This window comes from Rhinoderma darwinii, chromosome 8 (assembly GCF_050947455.1).
Source record: "Rhinoderma darwinii isolate aRhiDar2 chromosome 8, aRhiDar2.hap1, whole genome shotgun sequence".
Lineage (NCBI taxonomy): Eukaryota > Metazoa > Chordata > Amphibia > Anura > Rhinodermatidae > Rhinoderma > Rhinoderma darwinii.
This window is the reverse complement of record NC_134694.1, coordinates 50,540,990-50,565,755: the sequence shown is the minus strand read 5'-3', so window position 1 is coordinate 50,565,755 and position 24,766 is coordinate 50,540,990.

Below are 24,766 nucleotides of genomic sequence, written 5' to 3'. Positions count from 1 at the left end.
TCAGTCTCGTCATTGATGCGCCCGAGAGCAGAAAATAAAAGATCAACAGAGGAAAGTTCAGGGGCGTCAGGAGCCAAGGAGAAGGCCCATTCTTGGGGGCCATCCTGGAGCCGGGATATAATTATACCCACTCGCTGGCTCTCAGAACCTGAGGAGTGGGGTCTTAATCGGAAATAGAGCCTACAACTCTCCCGAAAGGAGAAAAAAGTCTTCCCGTCCCCTGAGAACCGGTCAGGCAGCTTGAGGTGGGGTTCAAGAGGTAAGGTGGAGGGCACTACCTGGTTAGCATCTCGCTGGTTGCACCTCTGAGCCAGGACTTGGACCTGTAGGGAGAGACCCTGTCTTTGCTGAGCCAGAGTCTAAAGGGGGTCCATAATTGTGTAGGAACCAGGGTAGAAAAGGTATATGGGCCTGTGATTATGCAATGTCAGGGTAGGGAGACAGACAGGTGAGCCCTAATCTACCCTCCACCAAATCCCTGCCTACTTGCACGGCCCGTCCTAGGCGACGGCGTACAACTGGGCGACGGTCCCTACGCTCAATAAGTGCACGACAGACAAACAGACAAGGGTACACAGAAGCTAAAGGAAATGGGGCAGTTGCCCACGGCAACACCGTGAGCAACAAGAGTAGTGAACGAGCCGAGTCAAACCAGGAATGTACGAGGTACCAAACGTAGAGCAGGAGTGTAGTCAGTGTGGCCAGGGTCAATGTGAATCATTGGTCAATAGTACTAGCAGGAACAGCAGAGCCAGGAAACAAGACAGAATCACAGGCAAAGGAGAGCAGGAAATGAAGGTATAAATAGACAGAGGGCGGGAGCTAGCTCCGTCTGGCCAGGCTGTGATAGGTTCTCCTACTCCTCAGCTTACCAGCCTGAGTGGTAGCAGATCGAGTGACTCTATCAGACCTAGGAGCAGATGCAGACTGATTAATCACGGGCATCGACACAGAACCTGTGTCAGGCAGATCCTTTACATAGACCTAATTTATGTATTATATTGCACACAATATCTAATTATAAGACCACTTACTAGTTGAGAAAAAACAGAAAAACGAAAGAAATAGAGGATCCAGCGCAGTTAGTTAAAATAGAACATTGTTCCAATTTTATTTGGAGTATTAAAACAAAATCAGTCCCGAGTGTAATACTTAGAGATAGATAGAAAGGTGCCTACGCGTTACACCATGAGGAAGGATGTGGTGTGCGACTAAGTATTACACACGAGACGATTTTGTTTTAATACTCTAAATAAAATTGGAACAATGTTCTATTTTAACTAACTGCGCTGGATCCTCTATTTCTTTCGTTTTTCTGCATTCAATACCGTGAGCCGTCACGGAGATCCAGGCGCAGAGTGCAGAAAACCTGCAAGTCAAGGTGAGCTGGAGGATTCCTCCCACAGTTTTGTTTGTAGTTGAGAAAATACACTGACTCATGTCTTCGGTGTCTGTGGGTATGTGTGATATGCATGTGTAAAGCAAATTAAATTTATGGAAATTCTTAGCAATAAATACGCTCACCTTACAGTTAATTCATTCCTCACCTTACACGTGTAGTAATCAATCACTCAAAATTAGACTCTTAGCTCCCCTAGTGGTGGCTATAGGCAGCCAGAATATTCTTTAAAACAGAGTGTTAGGAAACGTCCGTCCCTTTAAGATTACCATGACTACTAGTCTAGATTTGGGGCGGTTCTGGTTTTAGTTGTTGAGCCTATCCCACGTCTCTGTCCTTCCTATCAGATTGAAGGTTGGTGTATTTAAATCTGGGTTGGTTCTGTTTTCTTTGCTTGTGATTTTCCTTGCTTCCATGGGTTTGATCAAGCTACTGACTATACCCTGTACCTTTGACTATTTGCAATTTTTGGAACTGGACCTTGGCTTGCCTTTGCATTACCCTTTGCTTACTGATTTGGATTTTCTGCTCCCGGTTGGTTTTGATCTGCAATTCCTGATATCCACTAGATTTGTGTTTTGAACTTTCTGTTTACCCTCAGGCTATCTTATCTGCTCTGGTATTGCCATGCATTGCACCTCTTATCAAACACCAAACTCTGTTAAAACAACCTGGGTTCTACGCTGCAAAGTCCAATCTTCCTTGCGGTGGGCACTGGTAAAAACCATAGAGTAGCCTTAGATTCTGTTGATCAGTGTTGCGACAGATTTGGGGTTGCAGATTTATTTGCACACTCATTCCTGACAGTCTCCAGCAGCCTTTGAGAAATCACTCACCTAGCAATTCCATAAACTTCCACCCTGAAAATTGCTCGACTCGTGATACCCTAACATAATCAAAAGCCCTTAACCCCTTAAGCACACAGCCTGTTTTGGTCTTTAGGACACAGCCAATTTATTCAAATCTGATGTGTCACTTTATGTGGTAATAACTTTGGAATCCTTTTATGTATCCAAGCGATGACACATTGTACTTTATGTTAGTGTCAAAATTTGGTCGATATATTGAGTGTTTATTTGTAAAAAATACCAAAATTCTGAGAAAATGTACAAAAATTAGCATTTTTCAACATTTTTATGTATTTGCTTGTAAGACAGATAGTAATACCACACAAAATAGTTACTAGTTAACATTTACCATATGTTTACTTTATGTTGGAATTGTTTTTTAAAAGTCCTTTTATTTTTCTAGGATGTTACAAGGCTTATAACTTTAGCAGCAATTTCTCATATTTTCAAGAAAGTTTCAAAAGGCTATTTTTTCAGAGAACAGTTCAGTTCCGGAGTGGCTTTGAGGGCCTTATATATTAGAAAGTTCCAATAAATCACCCCATTTTAAAAACTGCATCCCTCAAAGTATTCAAAACAGCATTCAGAGAGTTTCTTAACCCCTTAGGCGTTTCACAGGAATTAAAGCAAAGTAGAGGTGAAATGTACAATTATTTTTTTATTTGTAATACATGTTTTTCTGTAATACTTTACCAGAGAAATGCAACTCTATAACTATTGCCCAGATTCTGAAGATTTTAGAAATATTTCACATGTGGCCCTAGTGTCCTAAAGGACTAAAGCACAGGCCTCAGATGCAAATAAGCACCTAGTGGATTTTGGGGCCTCCTTTTTTTTTTTTGACTATATTTTAGGCACCATGTCAGGTTTGAAGAGGTCTTGTCATGCCAAAACAGTGCAATCCCCCCAAAAGTGACTCCAATTTGGAAACTACACCCCTCAAGAAATTTATATAGGGGTATAGTTAGCATTTTGACACCACAGATTTTTTTGCTTATTTTATTGAAATTAGTCTGTAAAAATAAATATCTACTATTTTTCTGAAAAGGCACCAGAACATTTGTAAAGCAATTTCTCCCGATTACGGAAATACTGCATATGTGCTAATAAACTGCTGTATGGACCCACAGCAGGGCTCAGAAGGTAAGGAGCGCCATTTGGATTTTGGAGCGCAGATTTTGCTGCAATGGTTTTCAGTTCCATGTCGTGTTTGCAATGCCCTGGAAACCCCAGAAACCCCCAACAGTGGAAACCCCCTAAAAAGTGACTCCATTTTGGAAATTACACCCCTCAAGAAATTTATCTTGGGGTATAGTTAGCATTTTGACCCCAAAGGTTTTTTCGCAGAACTTATTGGAATTAGGGCGTGAAATTGAAAATGTAAATTTTTTTCTTAAAAAAATTTAGATTTAGCTCAGATTTTTTCATTTTCAAAATAGATAAAAGAAGAAAAAGCACCCCAACATTTATAAAGCAAACTCTCCTGAGCACAGTAATACCTCACATTTGGTAATAAACTGCTGTTTCGAGACAGGGCAGGGCTCAGAAGGGAAGGCGCACCATTTGTTTTTTGGAGCTCAAGTGTTGCTAGAATGGTTTGCGGCACCATGTCACATTTGCAAAGCCCCTGAGGGGCCAAAACAGTGCAATCCGCATAAGTGACCTTATTTGGTAAACTACACCCCTCAAGGAATTTATCTAGCGGTATAGTGAGCATTTTGACCCCACTGTTTTTTTGCTGAATTTATTGGAATTAGGCAGTGAAAATAAAAATCTAAATTTTTTCCACAAGGAATATAGGAGAAAAAGCACCCCAAAACTTGTAAAGCAATTTCCCGAGCATGACAATACCCCATATGTGGTCATAGACTGCTGTTTGGACACACCGCAGGGCTCAGAATGGCAGGAGTGCTACTTGGAATGCAGATTTTGCTTGATTGGTTTCTGAGGTACCAGTGCAGTAGAAACCCCAGAGAAGTGACTCAATTTTGGAAACTATACCCCTCAGGGCATTCAACTAGGGGTGTAGTGAGCATTTTTATCCTACAGGTGCTCCATAGATTTTATTAGAATTAGGTAGTGGAAATGAAAAATATTTTTTTTTCTAAAAATATGTAGTTTTTATTCCCAATTTCTTTTTCACAAGGGATAATAGGAGAAAAAAAAACACCAAACAAATTTATTACCCAATTTCTCCCGAGTACGGCAATACCCCATCTGTGGCCCTAAACTGCTGTTTGGGCACATGGCAGAGCTCAAAATGGAAGGAGAGCCATTTGACATTTAGAGCGCAGATTTTCCTGGACGCGTGTACTGGTGCCATGTCATATTTGCAGAGCTTCCTTAGGTATCAGAGTAGAGTGGAAAACCCTGAGAAATGACCCCATTTTGTACACTACACCCCTCAAGCCATTTATCATTTGCCTGGACATATGACAGGGCTTAGGAGTAAAAGAGCAAATGTGCATTTGAGGCCTATTTTGGTGATTTTCGCAGCATTGGTCCACAATGGCAGGGATCTGGGGTCAAATAGTAAAACAAACCCCCAAGTAGTGACCACTATTTTGGAAACTGCTCCCCTCAAGGCATTTTTAAGGGTTGGTATTTCAGTTTATAATGTGGGGGCATATGTAAGCTGTGAGGAGTACATCAGGGCATAATAAGAGGGTATAATAATGCGTTAAATAAATAATTCATAAATATGGTGCCAGTGTCGCACTGATAAATGGTGCCCAATCTTATCCGCTTTTGGAACACTGCACATTTTGCATCGCTATATTCTGAGAGACAGAAATTTTTTATTTTTTCTCCATCGGAGCTGTGTGAGTGCTTATTTGTTGCGGGACAATCTGTAGTTTTTATTTGGGGTACATTTGATTTTTTGATCACTTTTTATTTAATTTTTTGGCAAGCAAGGTGACCAAAAACCTGCCAATCTGATAATGCTTTTTATTCTTTTTTTTTTTTTACGGCGTTCACCGTGCACTATACTTGACAATTTTACTTTATTCTGCGGGTCGATACGATTATGGCGATACCATATGTATATAGTTTTTTTTATGTTCTGCAGCGTCTGCACCATAAAATCACTTTTGTTTCAAATAATGCATTTTTTGTGACGCCATATTCTGATAATAACTTTTTTATTTTTGCGTCAAAAAAACTGTTTGAGGGCTTGTGTTTTGCAGGCCGGGCTGGAGTTTTTAATGGTATAATTTTGGGTTACTTTCAACTTTTAGATCACTTTTTTTATTCTGTTTTGGGAGGGGTAGTGAGAATAATGAAAGATAACATATTTTTATAGTTCAGGTTGTTACGGACGCGGTGATACCACATATGTGTACTTTTTTAATGTTTTCAGTTTTTCCCTATAATAAAAGACTTATTATGGTAAAAAAGGCAGTTATTGTTTTTTTAACTTCAAACTTTTAGTTTTTTTACGTTTTTATTAACTTTTTTACGCCCCACTAGGGGACTTAAAGGCATGAAGCTCTGATCGCTATTCTAATACGCTGAATTACCTACATAGTGCAGTGCATTAGAGATGTCAGTTATTTATTGACAGCAAGCCTATTAGGCTTCGCCTCCCGGCGGGGCATAATGAGCTTCCGTACTAGGAGGCCATTGTTAGGCCTCCGGTTGCCATAGCAACCATCTGCACCCTCGTGGGTGCTCATCATTGCCATTAGCAACCATCGGGTGCAATCTAACCACCTAGATGCAGCGATCACTTTTCATCACTGCATCTAAGGGGAAATCGGCTGAATCGGATTCTAGCTCTGGCCCTGGCCGTTAGAGCAGAATGTCAGCTGTGACAAACAGCTGACACCTGCGGCCATGGCACCCATCAGGGGGGCCGATAGGCCAGAAACCACCTAGATGCAGCGATCGCTTTTGATCACTGCATCTAAGGAGTTAGTCGGTCGGATCGAGCTCCGGTCCTGGCCGTTACAGTGGGGTGTCAGCTGTAGTATACAGCCGACACACGGCGGTGATGGTGCTGGCTCAGCAGCGAGTTGGTGTCTTCATTTCACTTTTGCAGGGAGATCCTCAAACCTGGGCCTTTCCATTGAGACCTGATGCCCCTGAACTTTTATCTGTGAAGATCTTCTTTGAGGCCTTAGGTTTAATATTTGGAGAACAAGATATCACTGCAGTGGCTCAGGCCAATCTGTTAACTCTCCAGCAAGGACGGCGTCCTGTCAAAGATTATTGTTCGTAATTTAGATGGTGGTCCATCTCTTCACAGTGGCATGGTGCTGCACTCCGATGTCAATTCCGCAGAGGCCTTTCCGAAACCTTAAAATATATCCTAATAAATTAGCCTCCACCCTAGACTTTAGAGTATACCATGACTCTTGCTGTGCATCTGGACCGACAACTATGAAAGCGCAAAAATGAAAGATCAGCAATGACCTCTCCCCTTCCCTGCGCTAAGGGTCCCCTTATTTGAAGCACAAGAGCCCATGCAGTTGGGCTCCACTGTGTCTTATCAAGAACGGAGACTTTTTCGGAAACCCAGAGGGCTGTGTATATGTTGTGGGGATGCTGGTCATACACTCAAGAACTGTTCCAAATGTCCAGAACGTCCAGCTCCTGGAAAATTTCAGAGCCTAGATGGTCCCTGGGAATGCCATCTCGGCAGTCAGGTTTATCCTACATTTTTTCAAAAAAAATAAAAATTGCCTGTTAATGTATGGTTTAATAATGTTTGTATCTCTCGTCAAGCTTTTGTAGATTGTGGTTCTGCACCTAATTTCTTGGATTTCCCCCTTGTTCAGCTGAGTACCTCGGTCAAAGTAACCACCATAGATAATACCCCTCTCTCTCAGGGGTCGGTCAAGTTCTCCACTCCGCCTGTAACTTTGAAAGTGGGTACTTTGCATACTGAACTAATCTCTTTCTTCACCCTAGAAAATTTACCTTCTGAGGTAATAATGGGTATTACATGGTTGCAGACACATAATCCTGTTGTTGATTGGGTAAAAGCAGATTTGATTAAATGGAATTCTAAATGTTATGATTCTTGCATGTCTTTGTCTACTACTAACGTATCTTGCAACGCACTATCGTTGCCGGAGTGTATTCACGATTTTGAGGATGTCATTTCTGAAATCGGTTGTGAATCTCTCCCTCCTCATAGGCCATATGACTGCCCCATTGTACTTCTTCCTAATGCTAAGCTGCCCAAGGGGCGGATTTATAATCCTTCTGCTCCGGAACGACAGGCCATGAAAGATTATATTAAAGACAGTCTCCGTAAGAGTCATATTCGTCCATCTTCTTCTCCGGTGGGTGCAGGTTTATTCTTTGTTGAAAAGAAAGATGGAGGTTTAAGAACCTGTATTGACTACCATGAATTAAATAAGATTACCGTTAAGAATCAGCATCCTCTTCCATTCATCCCGAATAGAGATGAGCGAACTTTTCAAAAAGTTCGGTTCGGCTAGTTCGCCGAATTTCACAAAAAAGTTAGATTCGGACCGAACTAGTTCGGACCGAACCTGTCACTTCCGTGCGCCGAGCATGCTACTGTCCAGGGTGCTGATAGAGTTAATGGGCTGCACTAACTCTTTCAGCAACCTAGACAGTACATGCTCGGCGCGCGGAAAATACAATTTAAATGAAATAAAAAAATAAAAATTATACGTTCGTACTTACTTTCCTCATGTCCGGCCTCCAGCGATGACGTTTCATCCCTTTCGCCGCTGCAGCCAATCACAGGCTGTAGTGGCGGTCACGCACGTCAGGATGACGCTTCATCCCACGTGACCGCCTCTGCAGCCAATCACAGGCTGCAGCGGCGACATGGATGAAACGTCATCGCTGGAGGCCGGACAGGAGGAAAGTAAGTATGAACGTATTATTATTATTTTTTGGCATGTATGTATGTTGTCATGTATGTATGTATGTATGTATGCATGTATGTATGTATGTTTGCATGTATGTATGTATGTTTGCATGTATGTATGTATGTATGTATGTTGTCATGTATGTATGTATATATGTGCATGTATGTTTGCATTTATGTGCATGCGTGTATGTATATTTGCATGTATATATTTGCATGTATGTATGTATGTATGTTTGCATATATGTATGTTTGCATGAATGTATGTTTGTATGTATGTATGTATGTTTGCATGTATGTATGTATGTTTGCATGTATGTATGTTGTCATGTATGTATGTATGTATATATGTGCATGTATGTTTGCATGTATGTTGGCATGTATGTATATATGTGCATGTTTGTATGTATATTTGCATGTATATATTTGCATGTATGTATGTTTGCATGTGTGTATGTTTGCATGTATGTATGTATGTTGGCATGTATGTATATATGTGCATGTATATTTGCATGTATATATTTGCATGCATGTATGTATGTTTGCATGAATGTATGTTTGTATGTATGTATGTTTGCATTTTATGTATGTTTGAATGTATGTATGTATGTATGTTGTCATGTATGTATGTTGTCATGTATGTATGTATATATGTGCATGTATGTTTGCATGTATGTATATATGTGCATGTTTGTATGTATATTTGCATGTATATATTTGCATGTATGTATGTTTGCATTTAAGTATGTTTGCATGAATGTATATTTGCATGTATGTGTGTATGTTGTCATGTATGTATGTTGTCATGTATGTATATATGTGCATGTATGTATATATGTGCATGTTTGTATGTATATTTGCATGTATATATTTGCATGTATGTATGTATGTTTGCATGTATGTATGTATGTATGTATGTTGTCATGTATGTTTGCATGTTTTTATTTTTGCATGTATGTTTGCATGTATGTTTATATATATGTGCATGTATGTAATTATGTTTGCATGTATTTATGTTTGCATGTATATTTGTGCATGCTTGTATATATGTATGTATGTATGTATCTTTGCATGTTTGTATGTATGTATGTTTTCATGTGTGTGTATGTATGATAGTTTGCATGTATGTATGTATATATGTGTGTATGTTTGCATGTATATATGTGCATGCTTGTATATATGTATGTATGTTTGTATGTATGTTTGCATGTATGTGTGTTTGTAAATATGTCTGTATGGCCATGTATGATACTGTCTGCTGGCGCCCTGTATCTAAGTCAACTTCGCGGCAGGCTTCTATACATGGTATAACAGTCAGTATCACACATTAAACTGAATCTAAGCCTACGACATGTTTTATTTCATTTTTTTTTTTTTTTTACAGGTTTGGTGTTTGGACTACGTCGGTTTCGAGGACTACTTCGATGACGGTTATTTTTTCTACATTAAAATGGTTAATGAGGGTTGTGTTGGGGGTGCTTTATTTCAATAAAATATTTTATCTATATCTTTGTCTTTTTCTTTTCAAATTTTATTACTACCACTTTAGTAATGGCCGCTGTCTGAGTGACAACATCCATTACTAAGGCGAGGCTTAGTGTTAGCCGGTGCAGAGGCTAACACTAACCACCATTATTACCCCGGTACCCACCACCACCAGGGGTGCCGGGAAGAGCCAGTTACGACGATCCAGTACCCGACCATCTGTTGTGATGGTCGGGCTCTGGGGCGGCCGCAGGCTGGTATTATGAGGCTGGGAAGGGCCAAAAACAGTGGGCCTTTCCACCCTTGCAATGCTAGGCTGCTGCTGCTGTGTTGTATCTGGCTGATTATAAAAGTGGGGGGGGACCCCACGTCATTTTTTTAAATTATTTTTTTTTTATTTTTTTTTTTTTAAAAAGACATGGGGTTCCACCCAATTTATCATAACCAGCCACATACAACAGTGTTATTAGCCTGGGAATGGACAAAACCAGTGGCCCTTCCCACCCATGTAATGCCAGACTGCTGCGGCCTTGTATATGGCTGGTTATTAAAAATGTGGGGGACCCAACGTCTATTATTAAATTTGTTAAATTCAAAAAAAAAAACGACGTGGGGTCCCCCCCATTTTTATAACCAGCCCGATACAACACAGCAGCAGCAGCATAGCATTACAAGGGTGGGAAGGTCCACTGTTATTGGCCCTTCCCAGCCTCATAATACCAGCCTACGGCCGCCCCAGTACCCGACCATCACAACAGATGGTCGGGTACTGGATCGTACCAAGCTCTTCCCGGCACCCCTGGTGGTGGTGGGTACCGGGGTAATAATGGGTGGTTAGTGCTAGCCTCTGCACCGGCTAACACTAAGTACCGCCTTAATAATGGACGCTGTCAATCAGCCAACTGCCATTATCTAGGCACTAATAAAGTTTTAAAAAAAACACAAAGACAATTCTTTTTTATTGAAATAAGAAATCCCCAACAAAACCCTCGTTAACCATTTTATTAAAATTTGAAAAAACGTAGATCTACGCATTAGTCCAACGAATCGAAGATGTAGTCCAATCGGTACATCAAAATCTGCAACAACATAAAAAAACAGTTATCAATGTGAACAATAACAATACTTCTACTCACCTACACACATATATACACGCACACACACACACACAAACAACCATACACAAACACACACATATACACAAACACACATATACACACATATAAACAAACACACCCATATATACACAAACACACACACACATAAACACACACCCATATACACAAACACACACATATACAAAAAAACACACACACACACACAAACATCTACACACAAACATATATACAAATACACCAATATATACACACACATATACACAAACACACCCATATATACACAAACACACACATAAACACACACCCATATACACACATATACACAAACACACACATATACAAAAACATACACACACAAACATCTACACACAAACATATACACATACACCCATATATACACACACATATACACAAACATATACACAAACACATATACACAAACACACCCATATATACACAAACACACATAAACACACATATACACAAACACACATATAAAAACAAAAACAGACAAAGACACATACCCAAACACACACACTGTTTGTTTTAAATGCTGCTGGGGAACCCGCTCGATTCACTATATAAGGATGCACTATAGTGCAGCATTTAAAAGAAACAGGACCCTGACCTGTCCATAGAGTTTAAGGCAGCACAGAGTATTTCAGGAGATGAGCGTGCAAATTCAGTGCTGCTGTGAACTCTGCTCTTAACATTACGTAGCTCTCAGTCTGTTACCTCTCCTCCACTCCTGTCCTCAAGAACACCTTCACATGATTGGCAAGTCACCACGTAATGGTAAGAGCAGAGTTCACAGCAGCACAGAGTATTTCAGGAGATGAGCGTGCGGATCTTGTGCGGGGTGGTGACTTGCCAACCATGTGAAGGTGTTATTGAGGACAGGAGTGGAGGAGAGGTAACAGACTGAGCTACGTAATGGTAAGAGCAGAGTTCACAACAGCACAGAATCTGCACGCTCCTCTTCTGAAATATTCTGTGCTGCTGTGAACTCTGCTCTTACCATTACGTAGCTCTCAGTCTGTTACCTCTCCTCCACTCCTGTCCTCAAGAACACCTTCACATGATTGGCAAGTCACCACCGCGCACAAGATCCGCACGCTCATCTCCTGAAATACTCTGTGCTGCTGTGAACTCTGCTCTTACCGTTACGTGGTGACTTGCCAATCATGAAGGTGTTATTGAGGACAGTAGTGGAGGAGAGGTAACAGACTGAGAGCTACGTAATGGTAAGAGCAGAGTTCACAGCAGCACTGAATCTGCATGCTCATCTCCTGAAATACTCTGTGCTGCCATAAATTCTGTGGACAGGTCAGGATCCTGTTTCTTTTAAATGCTGCACTGTAGTGCAGCCTTATATAGTGGATCGAGCGGGTTCCCTAGCAGCATTTAAAAGAAACAGGATCCTGACCTGTCCACAGAGTTTAAGGCAGCACAGAGTATTTCAGGAGATGAGCACGGCCGGCCACAGGCAGCCGCTCGTTTTCCAAGCCATGCTCCCATTATGCACACGACCGTAAAAACACCCGTTATTGCGGGTCATAATTACGACCCGCAATAACGGGCTCATAGACTTCTGTTACCCACGGGTACCTTCCCGTTTTCTCACGGGAAGGTGCCCGTGCCGTTAAAAAAATAGAACATGTTCTATTTTTCTATTTTACGGGCCGTGCTGCTATAATTAGGGTATGTTCACACGACAGCGTCCGTAACGGCTGAAATTACGGGGATGTTTCCGCCTGAAAACATCCCCGTAGTTTCAGCCGTAACGGCATGTGCAGGCGCTTGAACGCCGCGTCCATTACGGACGTAATTGGCGCTGCTATTTATTGGAGTCAATGAATAACGGCTACAATTATGGCCAAAGAAGTGACAGGTCACTTCTTTGACGCGGGCGTCTATTTAAGCGCCGTCATTTGACAGGGTATGTTCACACGCACTAATTACGGACGTAATTCGGGCGTTTTCGCCCCGAATTACATCCGAAAATAGCGCCTCGATAGCGCTGACAAACATCTGCCCATTGAAAGCAATGGCCAGACGTTTGTCTGTTCACACGAGGCGTAATTTACGCGCCGCTGTCAAATGACGGCGCGTAAATAGACGCCCGCGTCAAAGAAGTGACCTGTCACTTCTTTGGCCGTAATTGGAGCCGTTATTCATTGACTCCAATCACAGGCTGCCGCGTCAGAAAAGAAGGTCGGACTGGAGGAAGAAGAGGGACTCGTCCGCAAGACAATGACCAGGTACGTATGAAATGCTTTTTATTTTATTTTTAATCAGCAGCCTCTTTTCTCTATCAGTGATTGATAGAGATAAGTGGCTGCCGATTTGTATAATATTTTTGACCGGGTTCGGTCAAAACGGGTTCGGCCGAACCCGGTGAAGTTCGGATTCGCTGCGAACCGAACTTTTCCGGAAGTTCGGACCGAAACCGGGTTCGGTTGTCCCGGTTCGCTCATCTCTAATCCCGAACCTGTTTAATCAGATCACAGGAGCCAGGTGGTTCTCTAAACCTGATTTACACGGGGCCTACAATTTGGTTCGTATCCGCAGAGGGGATGAGTGGAAGACAGCGTTTAATACTCCAGATGGTCATTATGAGTATTTGTTCATGCCTTTTCGTTTAAGCAATGCTCCAGCGGTTTTCTCTGGTTAATGATATTTTCCGACATTTTATTGGATGCTTTGTGGGGGTGTATCTGGACAATATTATTGTGTTTTCTTCCGATAGTCCTCTCATGTTCAACATTTAAGATCCGTCCTTCAAGTGCTGAGGAAAAATTGTCTTTACGCGAAATGTGAAAAATTTAATTTTGGAGTTCAGGAAGTTAATTTCCTGGGGTATGTTCTTTCTCCTCATGATATTCGTATGGACTCCGCTAAGGTTCAGGTGGTTCTTGATTGGGTCCAACCCACTTCACTAAAAGCTCTGCAGAGATTCTTGGGTTTTGCTAATTATTACCGAAAATGTATTCAGGGAGGAGAAAGAGCAAAAACCACGGCGCCACATAGTGCAGATCAGTAGGGTAGGCTGATGAAGGAATAAGAAAACCATGCTCACCATTTAGCCATAGGTAATACGCAAAATAGGTCCACAAGTGCTGCTGCCAGATCCGGGCCGGTTTCCAATGGTAACCGTTTGGTATGATGAGTAGGTGGATGAAGAAAATAGGATCTATAATGGCGCTGCTGCGTGGTGCAAGTCGGTGGAAAATCGAGGAAACGCTTCTATATTTCAAGAATTTTTATTGTAACAGGTAGCAACGCGTTTCGACGCCGAACTGGCGTCTTCATCAGGCATAATAAGTACAAAAGAAAGGCTTGTATATATACACCACTGGGCAGGTCTTAATTGGCCCAGTTCAGACGGAACAGTCTTGGCAAAAACCGCCAAAACCCTGGCGGGTCAAAGTTCATGACAAAACAAATATAAAATATAAAATAACAGCATGACAGGATTTGTAGTACACTTGTGAACTAAAAGGAGAGACATATGGTCAGTTATCACATTAAAATTCAAAACACAAGGTATTGCGTGTCAGGTATGGGATCAAATCAGGTACGAGTAAAAAAGTGTACATTGCGTAATAATAATAACAGTAGAAGCGGCAGGGATTTGTTAGCCCGTCTGTTGATGCCGACATTATCATGGAGGTGTTTTGGATATTTGTTGCGTCAGTTGATTAGTTAGTATAATAAATAAAGCTCTGTTGGTAAATACGGGCCGTAGTTAAGGAGATCAACCCAACTACGGAGGCCGGGGAGGGCCAAATTTGACGGTGGAACGCATGATGGCACGCAAACCGCGAGGGCTCGCGTGTCTCGCCACTGGAGGAAAGAATAAGCAAACCAGCTCCTGAAGGCATGTAAGTAGGAATAGATAAATTGTTGTGATGTATATATAGAGAATGACTAATTTACCTACAGTTACATTTAAAAGATTAAAAAATGTATTTTAAATTTTTTTTTTGGGGGGGAATAGATTCATCTCTTCAAAGTGTCTAAGTAAAAAGATAAAAAGTTAATTGTTGACAATGAGTATTAATATAGATACAATAGGTCAAATGGTTGATATCGTTGGTTGGTAATAAAGGTTTGGAATATATCCTTTAGTACGGAAGGAGGTCCTTTAGAAAAAGGTCATAAAACGCAGAAAAAGGCCTGTATGGGAACGTTAATTACCCAAATTAGGGTGGACTGAGGGAATTTTTCTAGGAATATTGGTTATTAGAGCCCGGGATTACCCTGGTATTAAGACCAGAGTCTAAAGGGAAATCAGCTTGCATCCATGAATGGGTGACCGTAGTATACCGCTATTCATAATTTTTCATCAATTGCCAAACCTTTGATGGATATTGCGAAAGTGGGTTCTGACCTTGTAAATTGGAAACCTAGTGCGGTCTCGGCCTTCGAAACCTTAAAACAGTGTTTTATAGAAGCGCCTGTACTTGTTAAACCTGACCTTTCTAGCCCCTTTATTGTTGAGCTTGATGTCTCAGAAATAGGTGTGGCGGATGTGTTGTCTCAAGAATCTTGTGTATAGTCTAACTTGCGTCCCTGTGCTTTTTTTTCTCGCAAATTTTCCGCCACTGAAAAAAATTATGATATAGGTAATCGTGAGTTTCTTGCTATTAAGTGGGCATTTGAAGAGTGGTGCCACTTTCTAGAGGGGGCTAGACATCAAATTACCGTACTAACTGACCATAAAAACCTGATTTTTTTTAAATCAGCCAAAAGACTTAATCCCAGACAGGCTAGGTGGGCCTTGTTCTTGACCAGATTTGACTTTATTGTAACCTACAGACCCGGGTCTAAAAATGTCAGGACCTACGCCTTACCACGAAGTTTCTGTACCTCACAGATCTCTGACATTCATCCTGAAACTATTTTATCTAAGGGGATAGTGGTTTCTGCAATATCGCCTGAACTTGTAACGGAAATTTAAAAATGTCAGCTACTCGCTCCGAAAAACATTCCTGCTGGAAGATTGTTTGTCCCTCCTCAGTTCAGATTTTGTTTGCTCAATGAATTACATGATTCGGTTTTGTGTGGTCATCCAGGGATAACTGGTACTAAAAAATTTGTTTTGCGGCTCTACTAGTGGCCGTCTTTGTCTCATGATGTGAGTTCCTATGTCTCTGCTTGTGATGTCTGCGCACGCGCTAAAACTCCTCAAGTTTGTCCTATGGGTAAACTACTTCCATTGTCTGTGCCGCAGGAAACTTGGTCTCATCTGTCTATGGATTTTATTACTGATTTGCCTCCCCCTGAAGGGAAAACTGTCATTTGGGTTGTGGTGGACTGTTTCAGTAAAATATGTTATTTCATTCCTTTGCTTCAACTTCCTGATTCCAAAACTCTGTCTAAATTATTTATTGATCAGGTATTCTGTCTGCATGGTTTTCCGTAAAATATTGTCTCTGATAGAGGTGTACAATTTGTGGCTAACTTCTGAGGAGCTTTCTGTAAGAAACTTGGTGTACAGTTATCGTTCTCTTCTGCTTTTTGACTAATGGTGAAACCGAGCATTTTAACCCATTAATGACCAGCCTATTTTAGACCTTAGTGACAAAGCCATTTTTTACGTTTTTCCATCATCTCATTCAAAGAGCTATAACCTTTTTATTTTTGCGTCGACATAGCTGTATAAGATCTTGTTTTTTGTGGGACAAGTTGTAATTTTTAATAGCACCATTTTCGGGTACATACAATTTATTGATTAACTTTTATTAACGTTTTTTTGGGGGGAATAGATTGACCTAAATTTACGCCGTTTATCATGTGGTATAAATAACACAATAACTTTATTCAGTGGGTTGTTGCAATTGCCACGATACCAAATTTGTATAGTTTTTGTATGTTTTACTACTTTTACACCGTAAAAACACTTTTTTTTCAAAATTATTTGTTTTTGTGTCTCTATATTTGAAGAGCCGTAACGTTTTTATTTTTTCGCCGATGCAATTGTAGGAGGGATTTTTTTTTGCGGGACAACTTGTCGTTTTTATTGGTACCATTTTGGAGTAGATGCGACTGTTTGATCACTTTTTACTACATTTTTTTTAAGGCTGGATACAAAGAAAACAGCAATTTTTGCATGTTTTTTAATTTTATTTTTTACGACGTTCACCGTGCAGGTTAAATGATGTAATAAGTATACAGTTGGGGTCGTTACGGATGCGACGATATCAAATATGTGTAACTTTTTAACTTTATTTTGTTTGTTAATAATAAAGCAGTTTGTAAGGGGGAAAAGTGGGTTTTTAATTATTATTTTTTTCACTTTTTTTTTTCCACATTTTATTAAACTTTTTTTTCACTTTTTTACTAGTCCCACTAGGGGACTTTACTATGCGATTATCCAATCACATTTATAATACACTGCAATACTTCTGTATTGCAGTGTATTATGCCCGTCCGTGTAAAACGGACAGGCATCTGCTAGGTCATGCCAGAGGCATGATCTGGCAGGCATTCACTACAGGCCGACCTGGGGGCCTTTATTAGGCCCCCGGCTGCCATCGAAGACACAGACCCTTGGTAATTTTATCGCCGGGTGTCAGTGGCATGAGAGGGAGCTCCCTCCCTCTCTTCAAAACCACTCAGATGTGGTGCACGCTATTGAGCACCACATCTGAAGGGTTAAACAGGTGAGATCGATACTAATATCGATCTCACACGTTCGAGCAGGGACGCCCCCAGTCCTCAGCTACCTCTGGTATCTGAGAGCAGGGAGATTTGACTGCTCTCTGCTCTGTTTATTTATTCCGATGCAGCAATGTAAAAAGTCTATTGCATCGGAATAAAGCCTGTTAGTGACTGACGTAAAAACACTATGGGGCGGTCACTAATGGGTTAATGAAACCTTGGAACAATACCTTAGGTGTTATGTTGCGAATAATCAGACTGAATGTGTCTCACATCTTCCATTAGCAGAATTTGCTATAAATAATCATCATCATGTTTCTCTTGATACCTCGCCGTTTTTATGTAATTATGGTTTTTATCCTCGTTTTGGTTAATTTTCGACCTCTTCTACTGATAACCCTGAGGTGGAAGTTGAATCAAATAAACTGTGCACAGTTTGGGATCAGGTTCAATTTAACCTGAAGAAATCCCAAGTTATGCAAAAGAAAAATGCTGACAAGATACGTACGGTGGGTCCTGTGTTTAGTGTGGGTCAAAAGGTGTGGCTTTCTACTAAGAATCTGCGACTAAAAGTATCGTCTTGCAAGTTTGCTCATAGGTTTATTGGTCCATATGAAATTGTTGAAGTTATTAACCCTGTGTCTCTTCGTCTGGCTCTTCCTCCGTCTTTTAAAGTTCATGACGTTTTTCACAAATTTCTCCTTAAAAAATAAAATGTCACCATCTAATCCACTCAAGAAACTACCTCCTCCAGTTCAGGTAGGAGATATAGAGTTTGAGGTTCAAAGGATTGTGGATTCCAGAAGGGTCAGGGGTACTCACCAGTTCTTGGTACACTGGAAGGGGTATGGGCCAGAAGAGCAAACTTGGGTTCCTGCCTATTCAGTACATGCCAACCGTTAAGTTAAAGTCTTTCATTTGAAGTTTCCTTTGAAACCTAGAACGAGGTTTAAGGGTCCAGTGGCTCCTCGTAGAAAGGGGGATACTGTTACTAAACATCCATCCCATTAAGATTACCATGACTACTAGTCTAGCTTCTGGGCGGTTCTTGTTTTAGTTTTTGAGCCTATTCCACTCCTATTTCTTCCTATCATATTGAATGGTGGAGCATTTAAATCTGGGTTGGTTCTTTTTACTTTGCTTGTTATTTTCCATGCTTCCATATGTTTGATCAAGCTACTGACTATACCCTGTATCTTTGACTATTTGCAATTTTTTGAACTGGACCATGTCTTGTCTCTGGATTACCCTTTGCTTACTGATTTGGACTTTCTGCTCCCGGCTGGTTTTGAACTCTGCAATCCCTCATATCCACTAGCTATGTGATTTGGACTTTCTGTTTACCATCGGGCTGTCTTCTAATCTGCTCTGTTATTGCCTGCATTGCACCTTTTATCCAACACCGAACTCTGTTAAAACAACCTGGGTTCTATGCTGAAAGTTCAACCTGCATTGCGGTGGGTTCTTGCGAAAACCGTAGAGTAGCTGTAATGACTGGGGTAGGGAAACGGACAAGTGAGCCCTAATCTACCCGCCACTCTGTCCCTGCCTACTTGCAACGACCCGCCCTAGGCGACGGGGTACAATTTGGCGGCGGTCCCTACGCTCAGTAAGTGCACGAGACAAACAGACAAGGGAACACAAAGCAAAGGGAAAGGGGCAGTTGCCCACAGCAACACCGTGAGCAACAAGAATGGTGAACGAGCCGAGTCAAAACCAGGAGTGCACGAGGTACCAAACGCAGAGCAGGAGAGTAGTCAGCAAGCCAGGGTCAGTATGGAACAGGATCAAATAGTCAGAAGCTGTAGCTGGGCCAGGAAACCAAACGAGAATAATCACAAGCAAAGGAGGAACAGGAAAGGGAGGTATAAATAGACAGAGGGCGGGAGCAAGCTCCGTCTGGCCAGGCTGCGATAGGCTCTCCCACTCCTAAGCCTGCCATCCTGAGTGGTGGAATATGGAGTCAGTCTCAGAGACACAGACTCAGGTGCAGACTGATTACCTATGGGAGTATCCACAGAAGTTGTGCCTGGCAGATCCTATACAGTACCCCCCCCCCTTTTATGAGGGGCCACCGGACCCTTTCTAAGTGGACCTGGTTTATTGGGGAAACGAAGGTGGAACTTCCTGACTAAAACCCCAGCGTGAACATCCCGGGCAGGTACCCAAGTCCTCTCTTCAGGCCCGTATTCTCTCCAATGGACCAGGTACTGGAGGGAGCCTTGGACCATCCTGCTGTCCACAATCTTGGCCACTTCGAATTCCACACCCTCAGGGGTGAGAACAGGAACAGGAGGTTTCCTCGAGGGAGCCAAGGATGGGGAGCAGCGTTTAAGGAGGGAGGCATGAAACACGTCGTGTATTCGAAAAGATGTGGGCAACTCCAGTCAGAAGGAGACAGGATTGAGGACTTCAATGACCTTATACGGCCCAATAAATCGGGGAGCAAACTTCTTGGACGGGACCTTAAGGCGCAAGTTCCTAGACGATAACCACACCAGATCCCCGGCCATAAACAAGGGGTTAGCAGAACGTCTTCTATCAGCCTGAGTTTTTTGTACGCTCTGGGACGCCTCTAGGTTCTTCTGAACCTGGGCCCAGACTGTGCACAGTTCCCGATGAACGACCTCTACCTCGGGATTGTTGGAACTACCAGGTGAAACGGAGGAGAACCGTGGATTAAACCCAAAATTACAGAAAAAGGGGGAGACCCCTGACGAGTTACTGACCCGGTTATTAAGGGAAAATTCTGTGAGGGGAATGAATGAGACCCAATCATATTGACAGTCAGAGATGAAACACCTTAAATTGATTGATTAGTCCTCTCCGTTTGGCCATTAGTTTCAGGATGGAAGGCAGAGGAGAAGGACAGATCAATCTCCAACTTTTTACAGAAGGCTCTCCAAAACAATGAAACAAATTGTACCCCTCTGTCCGAAACAATATTGACAGGGACCCCATGGAGACGCAGGATGTGTTTGACAAACAAAGTAGCTAACGTCTTGGCGTTGGGTAGTTTCTTGAGGGGCACAAAGTGGCACATCTTACTGAGGCGGTCTACTACCACCCACACCACCGACTTGCCTTGAGATGGAGGCAAATCGGTGATAAAATCCATGGAGATATGGGTCCAAGGTCTCTGGGGAATGGGCAAAGAACGTAGTAAGCCCGCTGGTCGGGACCTGGGAGTCTTGGACCTAGCACAAACCTCACAAGCAGCGACGTAGGCCTTAACGTCTTTAGGCAACCCAGGCCACCAATAGTTTCTGCCAATGAGGTGTTTGGTACCCAGGATGCCTGGATGACCAGATAGTGCGGAGTCATGATTTTCCCTAAGTACCCTTAGCCGGTATTGCAGGGGAACAAACAGCTTGTCCTCAGGAAGGTTCCCGGGAGCTGAACCTTGATCAGCTGCAATTTCAGAGACTAAATCATAATCAATGGAAGAAATGATTATACCAGGAGGCAAAATACAAAGCAGGGTCTTCCTCCGAAGGAGGGCTGGCCATGAAGCTACGCGACAGTGCATCGGCCTTAATATTTTTAGACCCAGCCCTATAGGTAACCAAAAAGTTGAATCTGGTAAAAAATAGCGCCCATCGGGCTTGTCTCGGGTTGAGCCTCCGGGCAGATTCTAGGAAAACCAGATTCTTGTGGTCGGTAAGGACCGTTACCTGGTGCTTAGCCCCCTCCTGGAAGTGGTGCCACTCTTCAAATGCCCATTTAATGGCTAAGAGTTTGCGGTTGCCAATATCATAGTTACTCTCACTGGGCGAAAACTTCCTGGAGAAGTAGGCACAGGGGCGGAGATGGGTGAGGGAACTGGTACCCTGGGACAAGACAGCCCCCACTCCCACCTCGGATGCGTCAACTTCCACGATAAATGGCTCCATTTGGTTGGGCTGAACCAGCACAGGGGCCGAGATAAAGCACTTCTTAAGGACCTCAAAAGCCTGGACAGCCTCAGGAGGCCAGTGGAGGAGATCAGCACATTTGCGAGTGAGGTCCGTAAGAGGCTTAGCGATGACCGAGAAGTTAGCAATAAATCTCCTGTAATAATTAGCGAACTCCAAAAAACACTGTAACGCCTTCAGGGAGGCAGGTTGGACCCATTCCGCCACAGCCTGGACCTTGGCGGGGTCCATGCGGAATTCATGATGAGTGAGGATTTGACCCAAAAATCGTATCTCCTGTACCCCAAACACACATTTTTCGGTTTTCGCAAACAGTTTGTTTTCCCGAAGGACCTGGAGCACCTTCCTGACATGCTCAATGTGGGAGGACCAGTCCTTGGAAAACACCAGTATGTCATCAAGGTACACTACAAGAAATACCCCCAGGTAATCTCTCAAAATCTCATTTATGAAATTCTGGAAGACCGCAGGAGCATTACACAACCCAAAGGGCATGACGAGGTATTTGAAATGACCTTCGGGCGTGTTAAACACAGTCTTCCACTCATCCCCCTCTTTGATGCGGATAAGGTAATACGCCCCCCGTAGATCAAACTTAGAGAACCATAGGGCCCCCTGAACCTGATTAAAGAGATCAGGAATCAAAGGAAGGGGATACTGGTTCCTTACAGTGACCTTATTCAAGTTACGGTAGTCAATGCATGGCCTAAGACCACCATCCTTCTTCCCTACGAAGAAGAAGCCAGCACCTACCGGAGAAGTAGAGGGGCGAATGTAACCCTTGGCCAGGCATTCCTGGATATACTCTCTCATGGCTTCACGTTCGGGACAAGAAAGATGAAATATCCTACCCTTAGGGAGCTTAGCTCCTGGTACCAATTCAATTGTGCAATCGTATTCTCTATGAGGATGTAACAATTCGGAGGCCTCCTTAGAGAAAACATCAGCGAAGTCCTGAACAAACTCAGGTAGCGTGTTCACCTCCTCAGGGGGAGAAATAGAATTAACAGAAAAACATGACGTCAAGCATTCATTACCCCATTTGGTAAGCTCCCCAGTATTCCAGTCAAACGTGGGATTATGCAACTGCAACCAGGGAAGGCCTAAAACCAAATCGGAAGATAATCCCTGCATCAACAGTACAGAGCACTGCTCCAAATGCATGGAGTCAACAAGCAGTTCGAAAACAGGGGTATGCTGTGTAAAATAAGCATTAGCAAGAGGAGTGGAGTCGATACCCACTACCGGGACAGGTTTAGGCAAATCAATCAAAGGCATAGCTAGAGACATAGCAAATTCCACAGACATGATATTAGCATAAGACCCTGAATCCACGAAGGCAGACCTACCACCAAAAAAGACCTGAAAGGGAAGCAAAATTTTATTACGTTTCATATTTACGGGAAATACCTGTGCGCCCAAGTGACCTCCCCGATGATGACTTAGGCGCGGAAGTTTTCCGGCTGCTTATTCTTACGCCTAAGACAGGTGTTCACTTGATGCTTGTCATCCCCACAATAGAAGCAGAGACCATTCTTCCTGCGGAACTCTCTACGTTGTCGGGGGGACACGGAGGCCCCGAGTTGCATAGGTACCTCCGAGTCTTCCGTGGAAGAGCGAAGCAACGGGACCTCGGGAGGCATCATGGGGGAGTCAGAGTGGAAAACACAAAAACGTTCAAGCTGTCGTTCCCTGAGACGTCGGTCAAGTCGTACCGCTAAAGCCATAACCTGGTCTAGGGAGTCAGAAGAGGGATAGCTAACTAGCAGGTCTTTCAGGGCGTTCGACAGACCCAACCTAAACTGGCACCTTAAGGCAGGGTCATTCCACCGAGAAGCTACGCACCACTTCCTAAAGTCAGAACAATACTCCTCAACAGGTCTCTTACCCTGACGTAAGGTCACCAGCTGACTCTCGGCAAAGGCAGTCCTGTCAGTCTCGTCATAAATGAGTCCGAGAGCAGAAAAGAAACGATCAACGGAGGAGAGTTCAGGGGCGTCAGGAGCCAAGGAGAAGGCCCACTCTTGGGGCCCTTCCTGGAGCCTTGACATAATTATACCCATCCGCTGGCTCTCAGAACCTGAGGAATGAGGCTTTAAGCGGAAGTAGAGCCTACAACTCTCCCGAAAGGAGAGAAAAGGAGTCCGGTCCCCTGAGAACCGGTCAGGCTACTTGAGGTGGGGTTCAAGAGGTGAGGTGAGGGGCACTACCATGTCAGGCTGGTTGACCCTCTGAGCCAGGGCCTGGACCTGTAGGGAGAGACCCTGCATTTGCTGGGTCAGGGTCTCAAGGGGGTCCATAGTAGTGTCAGGGAGCAGGGTAGACTAGGTATATGGGCTTGTGATTATGTAATGACGGGTTTAGGGAAACGGACAAGTGAGCCCTAATCTACCCGCCACTCTGTCCCTGCCTACTTGCAACAACCCACCCTAGGCGACGGGGTACAACTTGGCGGCGGTCCCTACGCTCAGTAAGTGCACGAGACAAACAGACAAGGGAACACAAAGCAAAGGGAAAGGGGCAGTTGCCCACGGCAACACCGTGAGCAACAAGAATGGTGAACGAGCCGAGTCAAAACCAGGAGTGCACGAGGTACCAAACGCAGAGCAGGAGAGTAGTCAGCAAGCCAGGGTCAGTATGGAGCAGGATCAAATAGTCAGAAGCTGTAGCTGGGCCAGGAAACCACACGAGAAGAATCAAGCAAAGGAGGAACAGGAAAGGCAGGTATAAATAGACAGAGGGCGGGAGCTAGCTCCGTCTGGCCAGGCTGCGATAGGCTCTCCCACTCCTAAGCCTGGCATCCTGAGTGGTGGAAGATGGAGTCAGTCTCAGAGACACAGACTCAGGTGCAGACTGATTACCTATGGGAGTATCCACAGAAGTTGTGCCTGGCAGATCCTTTACAGTAGCCTTAGATTCTGTTGTTCAGAGTTGTGACCATTTTGGGGTTGCGGATTTATTTGCACGTCCATTTCTGACAGTCTCCAGCAGCCTTTGGGGAATCGCTCACCTAACAATTCCATAAATGTCCACCATGGGAATTGCTCAACTCGTGATTCCATAACACAGAGCTCCGACCACTAAAAAGATATACAGTTAAACCCCTTTTTCTAGAGGGATGGTCCTCTCAAAAAAATATGGCCAGTGTGTATATTATACAGTAGAACTAAAAAATCCGTCACAGGAAATATGGACTGGCTAAAGGGGTCTTCGCAAAGAAGTGGGATATGAAGAAGTTTTACTGTATTAACGATTCAATCAAAACAGAATTTTGGATTTAAAAATGATATTGTGTTTAAAGGTGGACATTCTCTTTAAGTGGGTAAGCATTATGTTTTAATATTTGTGGCGGTAAAAGGCACTTTAACCAATCTATAATGTTTTTTCTGTAACATCTAAACATCCTGGCAACAGAAACACTCTAATCTGAAATTTATATTTTATACGAAAGGAAAAAATCGCTGTGTGATGGACGTTCTTTTTGT